We start from the raw sequence: 14298 nt of genomic DNA on the forward strand, positions 1-14298 counted from the left end.
AGCGTCATGGCAGATGCGGAGAGCGTCGGTCACAAAAGGTGGAGGTATTATCAATTTATTTTGATGATAAAAGAGTCCTCCTCTCCTCTGCAACGGCTGGACTGTAGGACGATGAACTCTGAATTTGAAGTAGTCCCTCAGGGAGCTAATAAAATCTTTCTTGGTGACCAAAAAATGTCTCGGGGGAATTATTGGTTGGGTGGTGTTGGGGTCCACCTGTTCATTGACATATTGGCGAGATAAAGCGTCAGCCTTGCCATTTTTACTTCCTGGTCTGTAAGTTATGTGAAAATTAAATCTTGTAAAAAAAAGAGACCAGCGCGCCTGACGAGGTCGTAGTCTCTTGGCTCGTTGAAGATACTCCAGATTGCGGTGGTCGGTAAAGATAACAAACGGATGTCGAGACCCCTCGAGATGATGTCTCCATTCCTCTAGTGCACACTTTATTGATAGCAATTCACGATCGCCTATGTCATAATTCTTCTCCGCCGGTGAGAGTTTGCGAGAGAAAAATGCTATAGGGTGAAGTAGATTTTTAGGTCCTTGTCTTTGAGAAAGGATAGCCCCCACCGCTACTGTAGAAGCGTCTACCTCCACAATGAAAGGCAGATCAGCATTGGGATGTACCAGTATAGGAGCAGAGGTAAATCTTTGTTTAAGCATTGCGAAAGCCTCCTCGGCCTTTGTGCTCCACAAAAACTTGGTATTTTTGGATGTGAGGGTTGTGAGAGGAAGGACGACTCTGGAAAAATTATGAATGAAACGCCTATAGAAATTAGCAAATCCAAGGAATCGTTGCACATCTTTACGTGATTGAGGCTGTGGCCACTGTTCAATGGCCTTAACTTTATTTTTGTCCATTTCGATGCCTTTGGATGAAATGTGAAATCCCAAGAAGTCTATATTATTCGTTTCAAACTTGCATTTTTCTATTTTGGCGAACAAACGGTGGGCACGAAGACGTGAAAGAACCTGGTGGACATGGCTGCGGTGCTCTTGGAGGGTAGCGGAAAAGATCAATATATCATCTAGATAGACGACCATGAACGTATCTAATAAATCCCGGAAAATATCGTTGACAAGGTTTTGAAAGGTAGCTGGAGCATTACATAGTCCATAGGGCATTACTAAATATTCGAAGTGTCCATAACGAGTGCGAAATGCAGTCCTCCACTCATGACCGTCTTTAATACGAACAAGGTTATATGCTCCTCGTAGGTCTAGTTTGGTGAATATAGCGGCTTGTTTTAAACGTTCGAATAATTCCGGGATGAGAGGAAGAGGGTATCGATTTTTTATGGTTATAGCGTTTAGTTCTCTGTAGTCCACACAGGGCCGTAAACCCCCATCCTTCTTTCCTACAAAGAATATCCCTGCCCCGGCTGGCGAGGTGGATGGACGAATAAAACCCTTGGCTAGGTGTTCGTCGAGGTACTCTTGTAGTACTTTCAGTTCTGATTCTGACAAGGGATATATACGGCCGTAAGGAATTTTAGATCCAGGTATGAGATCTATAGGACAGTCGTATGAACGGTGTGGCGGAAGACAATCAACTCCCTTCTCATCAAACACGTCCTGGAATTCCATATAGCATGAAGGCAAACCCGGGATGGAGGTTCTGGATACAGTAGGGGACGTTTGAAGAGTAATATGTGCAGTACTGAGACAATGGCGGATGCAGAACGGAGAGGAAAATGTAACTCGTCCTGTAGTCCAATGAATGACGGGATCATGTTGCTTGAGCCAGGGCAGGCCCAAGATTAATGGAAATAAAGGGGAATTGATGACATCAAAGGTTATTTTTTCTGTATGCCTATTCCCTATAGAACAGGTGAGTGGGACAGTCTCTAAATGCACTGGTCCGGAAGACACAGGTGAGCCATCAATGGTCTGGATAAATACCTCATGTTTCTTAGAAGAGGTAGGGATCTTCTGTTTGGCGAGGTATTCTTTATCAATTATATTGCTGCTTGCCCCGGAGTCGATGATGGCTTGGAGATGAAGTTGATGAGACCCCCACTGTAAACGCAGAGGAACAGATAGGTGAGTAGCGGTCTCCAGAAGTATGGATGAAATACAATACGATCTGTTTCTGGACTCACCTCTAGGTGATTTAGGACAGATAGGGCAGGCCGACAGGAGATGGGAATCCGCTCCACAATATAAACATAAATTATTGTCCCTACGTCTGTTCTTTTCTTGAATGGACAGAGAAGATCTTGCTAGCCCAATCTGCATAGGTTCCACCTCTGATAGAGGTGAGGATGTAGGAGTAGGATCCTGTGAACGAGGCACAGATGTTCTCCATGAGGGAGTCCAGGAACGATGTTTCTCGGCCCTACGTTCTCGCAATCTCCGATCAATAGAAAGAGCCAAAGCCATGAGAGGTTCAAGTGAATCGGGAACTTGGCCATGAGCCAATTCGTCACGCACAGCATCCGAAAGACCTAGGCGAAATTGGTCAGCGAGGGCATAATCGTTCCATTTAGTATCCGCAGCGAGGCATCGGAACTCTGTAATGTACTCCTCCACTGGACGGCGGCCTTGCGATAGGGTACGGATAGCTGAACATGCCGAGGAGTGGAGGTGTGGGTCATCGTATAATGAGGACAAAGCAGCAATAAAGGAGGTATAATTATGAATAACAGGATCATTTGAAGATAATAAACGATGTGCCCAACTGGCAGGTTCACCCTCCATTAACAAAATTATTGAACGAATCTTCACTGAGTCAGAATTATAAGTACGTGGTTTAACAGAGAATATGAGTTCGCAATTCGTAATAAACGTACGGAAAGTCTTTCGGTCTCCGGAGAATTTGGTTGGTAAAGGAACTTGGGGTTCAAACGACGGTCCTGACTCAGGTACTGCAACGGGGGGAGCAGGTGGTGGAGAAGGGTTAATAGGAGCAGCAACTTGGTTCTTTAGGTCCGCTACTTCATTATGAAGATTTCCATATTGAGCTTGCATGTCCATCATCATTTGGGCCAGCTTCTCCATCTTTTCGTTCATATCTGAAAGCGTGGCTTGGAGTCCTGCAGGAACCATAGTCATGGCTGAAGTATACTGTCACGATCCGTAAGTGAGCTGGTAAGCGAAAGGTTCCTAATCGCAAAAACACCAATCCACACAGGACAAAAATCCAGACGAGGTACAATAGGGCACGAGCAGAGGCAGCGTCAAAAACAAGCAAGGGTCAAAGGCAGGCAGCAAAATAGATAATGGTCGGTAAGCGAGAATAGGGTCTGGTACACAAAGGGTCAAAACACAGAGAACGCTTCAGTATAGGAAATAAACTTCAACTGATACTTCAGCAAAGGATACTGGGACTGAAGCGTCTAAATACGTTCAAATTTGGCGCCAAAATGACGTCAGTATTTGAAACGTGTTGCTATGGCAACGGTGGAGCGTGTCCTACGTTTCACTTGATTCTGCCGGCAGCTAGAGAGAGACGCGTCTCCCTGGCAACGGAGCGAGCGCCCCCTCCCTCCTGTTAACCTCCGGCTGCAGCTGCGTGGGAGTGTAGCTGGAGAGGCCCTGCTTGCTGCTGTGTCAGTAAGCCGGGAAGGAGCGGAGACATCAGCGTGGGAACGATGGCGGGGGTGAGTACTTGATTTATGACAGTCTGGCGATTAAGTGGGCTTTAGTGGCTCTTAGGTACTATCTTCTGGGGAGGAAATTTAGGTGAATTACCGACCATGCTCCTCTAACATGGATGTCTCAAAATAAAGACACAAATGCAAGGATAACCAGGTGGTTCCTCAGTTAATGTCTAAAACCTTGGCAACAAAAGTTAGTACACCCCTAAGTGGAAATGTCCAAATTGGGCCCAATTAGCCATTTGCCCTCCCCGGTGTCATGTGACTCATTAGTGTTACAAGGTCTCAGGTGTGAATGGGGAGTAGGTGTTTTAAATTTGGTAAATTCTCATACTGGTCACTGGAAGTTCAACATGGCATCTCATGGCAAATAACTCTCTGAGGATCTGAAAAAAAGAATTGTTGCTCTACATAAAGATGTCCTAGGCTATAAGATTGCTGAAACATAGCTGCAGCATGGTGGGCAAGACCATACAGCGGTTTCACAGGACAGGTTCCACTCAGAACAGGCCTCGCCATAGTCAACCAAAGAAGTTGAGTGCACATGCTGAGCGTCATATCCAGAGGTTGTCTTTGGGAAATAGATATATGAGTGCTGCCAGCATTGCTGCAGAGGTTGAAGGGGTGGGGGTACAGCCTGTCAGTGCTCAGACCATACACTGCACACTGCGTGAAAGTGGTCTGCATGGCTGTAGTCCCAGAAGGAAGCCTCTTCTAAAGATGATGCACAAGAAAGCCTGCAAACAGTTTGCTGAAGACAAGCAGACTAAGGACATGGATTACTGGAACCATGTCCTGTGGTCCGATGAGACCAAGATAAACTTATTTGGTTCAGATGGTGTCAAGCGTGTATGGCAGCAACCAGTTGAGAAGTACAAAGACAAGTGTGTCTTGCCTACAGTCAAGCATGGTGGTGGGAGTGTCAGTGTCTGGGCCTGCATGAGTGCTGTGGGCACTGGGGAGCAACAGTTCATTGAGGGAACCATGAATGCCAACATGTACTGTGACATACTGAAGCAGAGCATGATCCCCTCCCCCCAGAGACTGGGCCGCAGGGCACTATTCCAACATGATAACGACCACAAATACACCTCCAAGATGATCACTGCCTTACTAAAGAAGCTGAGGGTAAAGGTGATGGACTCGCCAAGCATGTCTTCAGACCTAAACCCTATTGAGCATCTGTGGGGCATCCTCAAACGGAAGGTGGGGGAGCGCAAGGTCTCTAACATCTACCAGCTCTGTGATGTTGTCATGGAGGAGTGGAAGAGGACTCCAGTGGCAACCTGTGAAGCTCTGGTGATCTACATGCCCAAGAAGGCTAAGGCAGTGATGGAAAATAATTGTGGCCACACAAAATATTGATACTTTGGGTCCAATTTGGACATTTCCACTTTTGTTGCCAATGTTTAGACATTAATGGCTGTGTGTTGAGTTATTTTGATGGGAAAACCAAATTTGCAGTTATGCAGGCTGTAAACTCACTACTTCACACCGTAGCAGAGTGTACTTTCTTCAGTGTTGTCACATGAAAAGGTATAATAAAATATTTACAAAAATGTGAGGGGTGTACTCACTTTTGTGAGATACTGTACATAATGAAAAATCTCTTTTAAAACTATATAATCCAAGATAAGATGTATTTTATCTCTTGCCCCAAATTCACAAATTCTCTCTCAACCACCAGGAAGTCCTATTATTTCTGCAACCAGATCATCTTTTCAGCCAATTGCACAATACATATACATATTCTTATTACCATGGGTAAATCCTACATAAAGGACAAATTTGGTATTGTTGAAAAGCTACAATGAATTATACTTGAAAAGAATAAACAGTATTATTTAGTTGCAATGGATGTGTCCATTCTAAACACGAATATCCCACATGATCCAGGCATAGAACCATGATAAAAAACCTCCAAAAATGTTTCTACTGGACTTATCAAATTTATTTTGTACAATAATATTTAAATTTGAAAAAAAAATCTATAAACAAATTCCATGGGCAGCAATATGGCTCCACCCTACACTGACCTGTTTATGTCGAAGAAACACTTGTACGAAGAAACACTTATCTATACCTCCAATCTACTGTTTATAAAATGTGATATGCTATTTTCAATTCATTGATGATATTTATTTTTTTTATTTGGCAGGGCTCTGAGTCTTTACTGACCAGATTATTTATGTAAAAAACACATGTTTATATTGATAATACTAAGAAGATTTATTGGTTAGGGTGGATGACCCTATGCATTATAACCTCACATCATCTCACTTTGTGAGTGGTAGGAAGAAGGGATGTTTCAGATCTACAAATAATTTATTACATTGATGTAACATTTTAGAAGTCAATATGATGACACCAACAGAGTCATTCTTGATTTTTTAATATCATTAACTTTGAAATGTTTTGTACCTGGGACCTCAATGGAACTCCAGTAAATATCTATCCAGCGATCAAGAAAATATGCTGCTGTATTTCCAATTGTTAGTACAACAATACGGCATTATATTTTTTTAATCCCTGGATAGATTTTTACTGGAGTTTCATTGAGGTCCCAGATTGAGGTCCTTGCTGTATTTCCAATTGGTAGTACAAATTATCTCTAGCAAAGGAGATCATTACCTTGCTGTGGTGCTGGAGCTTGAACACCTCAATGATGCCAGGAGCTAAACCGTGAAGGGACACCCAAGACAGGAAGGTCATAGATGAGAGGTCAGACTAAATACGATCCCCTGGAGAGGGTAACAGCAACCCACCCCAGCTCCATCAGCCCCTAAATCAATCCGGCCCTGCAGCGGCCCGGCAAATGCCCGGTGTGCCCGATGGCCAGTCCAGGCCTGGTACAAACTATCCTTACCTTATGGCAATGTGACACAAAGAACAAAATTTCCATCTTCAGTTGCTTCTCCTATTACCCTTAACAGATTCTCACACCGGGGCCCTGAGGCTTCTAGTTACGCCCCTGCATGGTTGGAAACATAATAAGCTGTTTTTAACCCGTGAAAATCTTCTCAAAAGTCGGGGGGCGTCTTATACGCCGGGTACTGAAACTTACCGAGCCAGAGAATCCCACGAAGCCCCTAACGTATCTCTAGGGGAGGGGCGAGCGGAGAAGCCGCCTCCCCTGGGCCAGTCTTCAGGGCCGCGCCGAGGTGGGTGCAAGATCGTGATCTCCCCAACTAGCCCTGATCAGCGGGCGCCTGATGAGCAGGGCTGGTTGGGGAGATCGTGACCTCCCTCTAACTAGCCCAACATTAGGGAGCTCGAGGTCTGGCACTTCAGACCTCGGCTTCCGTGCTCCCTAATCACTATGCGCCGGCTATTGGCGTCAATTGCCGGCGCGTAGTGATGAGGGAGCAGTAAAGCAGAGGTCTGAAATGACAGACCTCACGCTCCCACAACTGGATGGAAGATGTGGGAAGAAGATGAGAAAGTTAAGAGATGGGGAGAAAGGGGTGTAAGTGCAGTGTATGTGTATATATATGTGTGTGTAAGGCCAGTGTATGTGTATGGTCAGGTGTGTGTAAGAGCAGTGTAGGTATTTGTGTGTTTGTAAGCTGGTGTGTGTATGTGTATATATATATATATATATATATATATATATATATAGTGTGTGTAAAGGCAGGGGTGTGTGGTGAGGGCAGTGTATAAATGTGTATGTATGGACAGGTGTATGTTAGTATGTGTAGATATATATATATATATATATGTGTGTGCGTGTGTATAGGCAGTGTATGTGTATGGACAGGTGTGTGTAAGGGCAGTGTATGTGTATATGTGTGTTTGTAAACTGGTGTGTACGTGTATATGTGTGTAAAGGAAGGGTTGTGTGAGGGCAGTGTATGTCTATACATGTGTGTGTGGACAGGCATATGTTAGGGAGAGCTGACCCACCCAATCCAAGCAGGCTTTGTATACAACAACCAGTAATTTTTTGCTGGTTAACAGAAATGTACTAATAATTATTTCATTAGTGCACATGATAATTTGTTTTATATGATATATTCAGGCTGCTTCTGAACAATTTTCCTTTTTCCACTATTTAATCACTATCGTATATACTCTTTACATTATTATTATTATTATGATGTTTAATTATATTAGACATTAAAAAAATTCATTAATATGTTTAATTTATGGAGGAAATACACATTAGAAGCTCTAAAAACAGTGAGAAATTATGATGGGTTACTTGATAACCATGCTTAAATCGCTGTATTACAAATCACAACTTTTATTATAAATCATTACTTTTTTGAAGGGAGAGTCTGCTCTCTAGTGGAACTATGAGGAAAACAAGTATTGGACACAATTTAATAAAAAGTTATCTAACGCTGAGGTCCTGTGACCTATGCAAATTCTATTATACTTCACTACAGCCTACTTGTACTTTCTTTGGACTTTTTGTGCATGGTGTGAAAGTCACTGTTCATATTTATGATATTGTAACAGACAACATAAACATGTTTTAACCCCTTCGAGACAAAGGCTGATTTTACTTTTTGTACCCTTTGTGACAATGGCCTTTTTAACATTTCTGCGCTGCTTGTGTTTAGCTGTAATTTTCTTCTTTCCCGTTTACTGAACCCACACACATTAGATATTGTTTTTTTCAGGACAAGAAGGGCTTTCTTTAGATGACATTGTTTTGATTGTATCATATTATTTACTATTAAAAAAATTATAAAATATGGTGAAAAATTTAGAAAAAAATGACTGTTTCTAACTTTTAGTTGAAAAATCTTTTACTCATCTATAAAAGGTAATGAAAAAACCTGCTAAATAGATTCTACTATTTGTCCTGAGTTTAGAAATACCCAATGTTTTTATGTTTTTTTGCTTTTTTCTACCCATTATGGGGCAATAAGTACAGGTAGCGTTTTGCTATTTCAAAGCCATTTTTTCCAAATCTGGTAATTCTTCCCCCCATGTGCCATTTCGGGTATCTTTGAACCCGGCCAATGCAATTTACCCCATCAAGTCATATATTTTTGAAAACTAGACAGCCCAGGGTATTCCAAATGCTAGTATTTTAACTCTTTCCATGCACCATATCTACCACCAGTCTTTGTCAAACTTTATGGTAGTCATTTTTTTGCATTTGTTTTGTCATACACATTTTACTTCAGGTATGAATTAAAATGTTCTAGTTTATGTCACTATCACAAAACACCCCAATATGTGTTCAGCAACATCTCCTGAGCGCAGCGATACCCCACATGAATGATTTTGCCTGGCTGTTTGGGGGCAAAAGGGCCACATTTGGGGCATGCGCATTTTTCAATGTTGAACTTTGGCATTTGGGGATCCACTGCCCATGCCCTATTTGGTACATCTTTGAGCCGGGCCATTTCAGTGTGCCCAATAAACCCATATATTTTTGAAAACTAGACACCCCAGGGTATTTCAAATGCTAGTATTTTAACTCTTTCCATGCACCATATCTACCACCAGTCTTTGTCAAACTTTGTGGTAGTCATTTTTTTGCATTTGGTTTTCCACACACATTTTAATTCAGGTATGAATTAAAATGTTCTCGTATATGTCACTATCACAAAACACCCCAATATGTGTTCAGCAACATCTCCTGAGTACAGCGATACCTCACATGAATGATTTTGCCTGGCTGTTTTGGGGCAAAAGGGCCACATTTGGGGCATGCGCTTTTTTCAATGTTGAACTTTGGCATTTGGGATCCACTGCCCATGCCCTATTTGGTACATCTTTGAGCCGGGCCATTTCAGTGTGCCCAACAAAACCATATATTTTTCAAAACTAGACACCACAGGGTATTTTAAATGCTGGTATTTTAACTCTTTGCATGCACATATTTTACCACCAGCATTTTTTCAAAGTTTGCAGTAATATTTTTGTGTGTGTATTTTTCCCCCACACACCTACTTTATGTATGAATTTACAGCTCCTGGTATATGCCGCTGTCACACGACACCCCATAATGTGTTCAGCAACATCTCCTGAGTGCAGTGATACCCCACATGCATGGGTGTGTCATTTTTGGGGGGAACTAAAAGGCCACATTTGGTACGTGTGCATTTTTCTAATTGGAAATTAGATGTGTGGCCATCCTCCCCCCCGTGTTAATTGGGACGTTGTTGAACCTGGCCCATTCAATTTACCCCATCAAATCATACATTTTTTAAAAGTAGACACCCCACGGGCATTTAATATGCCAGTATTTTAACTCTTTCCATGCGAGAATTGTTTTAAGCTAATATGCTAATTTTAGGACTTGCTCACAAAAATATATTTTTTATATATATATATATATTTTTTATTTTTTTTTAAAAAAAATTTAACATTTTTTTTCAACTTGGAGGTTCCCCTGATAGTGACATCAGTGGGAAATGATTTTTACATTTTACTGTTTTTTTACTATTTTTTTCTAATTATTATTAATTTTATTTTATTTTTTAATTTATTTTTACTAATCACACTGTGATTAGAAAGCTGGGCTCCATTGACTTGCATGGTGAATGCAGTACCTGTATTCAACCTGCAAGTGGAGCCAAAGTTCTCTAGATGGTCTGGACTATCTAGCGAACTTTTAAAATTTGTGGTTCCTGTTACAGGACGGCGGCCATCTTCCTTGATGGCGAAGATTGCCGGCAGCTGCGGCTGTGACCGCTCTCCGGAGCGGTCACAGCCCATCAAAAGGTTAGTGTTTGGTGTCGCTGGATGCCTCCTGATCGAGGCATTCCAGCGACACCATTTAAGTTTAGGAGGCGATCGTCGATCGCCTCCTAAACGCTTTTAAAACGGGCGTCCGCCGCCATACAAAGTATGGCGGATGTTGACGCCCCGTGGAGGGGCCAGAGATGGCCCCTTCGTGCCGATCGCGGCGTTGCTGAATGCCTCGAGGTCGAGGCATTCAGCAACGCTTTTTGGGTGCAGAAAGCGATAGTAGATCGCTTTCTGCACCCGTTTAAAGACGTGCCGGTCCTGGCACGTCAATTGTCGTAAAGCACATGCTTTTCCGTGCCGTGCCAGGACCGGCAATTGTCATTAAGGGGTTAAAGACAAGCAAGAGTGCTCATTGGTTTTTTTTGGTCCAACTGTGCTGGAAAAGATTTTGCTAACAGTTAAAAAATAATTTTCACCACAAAAAAACTAAACTATAGCATATACACATAAACACATATAGCAGTCATATAGCTTTAAGTTTTAGAATTTAGACAGTAACAATAATGCCTTGAATAGCAGTGCTACCTCTTATCGCCACATATTATTTCTACATGCCAGAATATCAACAAGCTTAACTGTGCGTCATTGACATTTAACAAAAAATCATTTCTACACAAATAAATAGGGAAAATATATATGTATACAGTATTTATCTGTCTCAGACAATTTTGAGCTACTTATACATTCTAACAGTACACTGTCCTGTTATATGCAACTATTGAGGTTATATCCCTGCTAAAATATGCTGGTTATAGTTATAGTTATAATGTTAGACCCATGTTTAACGCAGCTCTGGCACCAGGAGTATAAATGTACGTATGAGCAACTCTATTGGTCGTCAGCAGGGGGCTCGTCTGCCATTGGTTGATGGCAGACGAGCCCCCTGCTGGCGACCAATAGGGTCGCTCGTACAGACTGTTAACTCCTGGTGCCGTAACTTACCCGGCACATCCCACTGGTCTCCCTCCCTGTTCAATTAGTTAAATGTCCGTACGAGCGACCAATAAAGTCGCTCGTACGGACATTTGACTAATTGAACAGGGAGGGAGACCAGTGGCATCTGCAGGGTAAGTTGCAGCATTGGGGTTTTAAAACCCCAATGCTGCAACTTACCCAGCACATCCCACTGGTCTCCCTCCCTGTTCAATTAGTTAAATGTCCGTACCAGCGACTTTATTGGTCGCTCGTACGGACATTTAACTAATTGAACAGGGAGGGAGACCAGTGGGATGTGCCGGGTAAGTTACGGCACCAGGAGTTAACAGTCTGTACGAGCGACCCTATTGGTCGCCAGCAGGGGGCTCGTCTGCCATCAACCAATGGTAGACGAGCCCCCTGCTGACGACCAATAGAGTTGCTCATACGTACATTTATACTCCTGGTGCCAGAGCTGCGTTAACCCCGTATTAACCCATTAACCCCTTAATGTCTCGTTCGGACATTTAACTAATTGAACAGGGAGGGAGACCAGTGGGATGAGCCTATTGGTCACCTGCAGGGTCTTCCTCTGGCATCAACCAATTGGTTGATGCCAGAGGAGGTCCCTGTAGGCGACCAATAGGCTCATTCGTACTGCCCTATAACCCGTGACGGCGAACCTGCGGATTTCCACTTCCGGGAACTGCCGTGATGCCGCGAAGACAAGGTAAGTTAGAAGGGGGGGGGAATGGTAGACAAAGACGAAGACGATCACGAAGATCTTCGTGGTGTGTGTCTTCATCTTCGCCTACGTTTTACCGCCGCTGTCTTCTCTTCAGCGTGTCTTCGGAACGAACACGAAAACACACTCTTCGTGTTCGTTTTCATGTTCGCCCGAAGACGAATGCACAAGTCTAATATTCACCCTCATGTTCTTTTCTATGTGTATTTATGTTGACTCGTTGTCTAGGCTGTTTAAGTGTTACCTCCCTTATCCGTTCACTCTCTGTTGTGTATTAATTGTTGTCAAATGTGTGAGGAAATTACAGTGCTGGTGTTGCCTGCATAATATCTTACTTGCATGCTATGTGTTAATTATGTTAATCCTTTCCTCTTCCCAGTCTAAATCAACTCCTTTCCCCCCGCTTAAATGGTTTTGTAAACTATGTCTAATCCCAATAAAGTGTTCTCTTACATCCTGACTGGAGTGTTTTATCATGACTGGTGGTACGGTTCTTTGGGAGACCCTTTTTGCCCGAGGAGCACCTTTACTTTGAGAACTGGAGCAGTAACCTATTTTGCAGCTGGCTCACTACTAGGAAGGAGGTAGCAACAGCCAGGGATGTTCCACTATAGCCTCTGGTTCCAGCTACACTGGTAGTAGCAGTAGGATTTGTTGAAACCACCAACTGGGACACTGACAGACATAGGATGGCTTCAATTTATCAAGAGATGAGTGCCATGTTCAAGTAAGTGATCACCTTTCTCTTGGTCCAAATCCTACTCGGGAAGATGCTAACAGGGTTGGGTGTTAATGTTGTCCCTGAAGCAAAAGTCACTGAAGAGAGCCCTTCTAGAGAACTCATACTTGTGTGTGGAGAAGTTGTTCAAGAATGACTGAAGTACCCTCGATTTCTGGGCCAGGCCCCTACCCAATTTACCTTATCCAATAACGACAGACACAAGAAACTGGGGTTGAAAAGGCCACAGCCAATTTTATTTATTAACCAAGTCATTGCCACCCAACCTTAGGCCCGACACCTCGTTGCATTAACAGGGCAAAGACTACTAAACTGAACACATAAATATAATAAAAAACACCAATAACTAACATCAATAAACATAAATAATTAACCCCTTAAGGACAATGGGTTGTCCTTAAACCAATTAAAAGCAATGCATTGTGAGCTCGTATATGTACGGGCTTTGTCATGAAGGGGATAACAAACCCATGAAGCCCACCGGGACAGACACACCAAGATGCCCAAACCTTAACAGATTCTCGCACCGGGGCCCTGAGGCTTCTAGTTACGCCCCTGTCTCCAGTGGCAGCCAGAAGTTCAGGGATGTGAGCTACAAGAGTCCTATTCCAGCAGCAGATGGGAGTCAAGGGATTTAGTCATGAATTGTTAAGAAAATAGGTGTCTAAGAAAATCCAAAAAGAGTTTCCAACAACAAACTTTTAACAGGACATTCAGTTAATAAACAAAATATATCTTCCTCTAAATGATTCCAGTCAATGAATTTGTCTATTTCTTCACCCAACAATGTTAGATTGGGAATGAGCGATTACAGACTTTTTGGAAATAACAGAATCTCTGACAAACATAAAGAATCTAATATACCCAAATCCACTGGCAGGGAAAGACAGAGATCTAAAACCAAAAAGTACATCGGTTAGCACCTAATAAAAACATACATATATACTAGTGCTATGGCAATAACCCTGACTCTTCCTGTCACATTAATATTTGCAAAACCCATATTGTTTAAATTATTGTCATAGCCATGGCCAAACCCCATCCTATCACATATGTTCCAGCCACTATTTTATTTATATGATCAACATGTTGACTGTTGACAGTCCTTCCTCTTCCTGTCACAGGCATGTTACTTACCATAATGTTTACAATATTAATATTGGTGATCACCTTGAATCTTTCCATCATGTGTTAATTTTCTATTATTTTTTAAAATTTTGTACCACTGATCATGCAGCTTGACAAAGACCTATAGGATGAAAATGTTGCCACTCTGCAGTTGATCATATTTAAGGATCACTATACCAGATGACTAGCAGAATTGTTGAGTCTCTTTTCGTGTTTTTAAACATCAAATTATAAAAATCTGGCAATGACACACACTAGTTCCATCCCTGTTAGAAACAGACTCAGTCTGTAATATAGATAATGGTGGTGGCAACTTAAATTTAGTATCAATTTCAAATGGATTTCAAATATTAGTCTACAAATGATTTTGGAACAGTAACATCCAAAAATGAGACAGGTAGTTGTGAGTATATGCTTCCGTTGTGGACAGTGCATTTTACTACAATTACTTTCAGTTTAGT

Source organism: Sceloporus occidentalis, unplaced genomic scaffold (genome assembly GCF_023333645.1).
Source record: "Sceloporus occidentalis isolate IW3139 unplaced genomic scaffold, rSceOcc1.0.p SCAF_28, whole genome shotgun sequence".
In the NCBI taxonomy this organism is placed as follows: domain Eukaryota; kingdom Metazoa; phylum Chordata; class Lepidosauria; order Squamata; family Phrynosomatidae; genus Sceloporus; species Sceloporus occidentalis.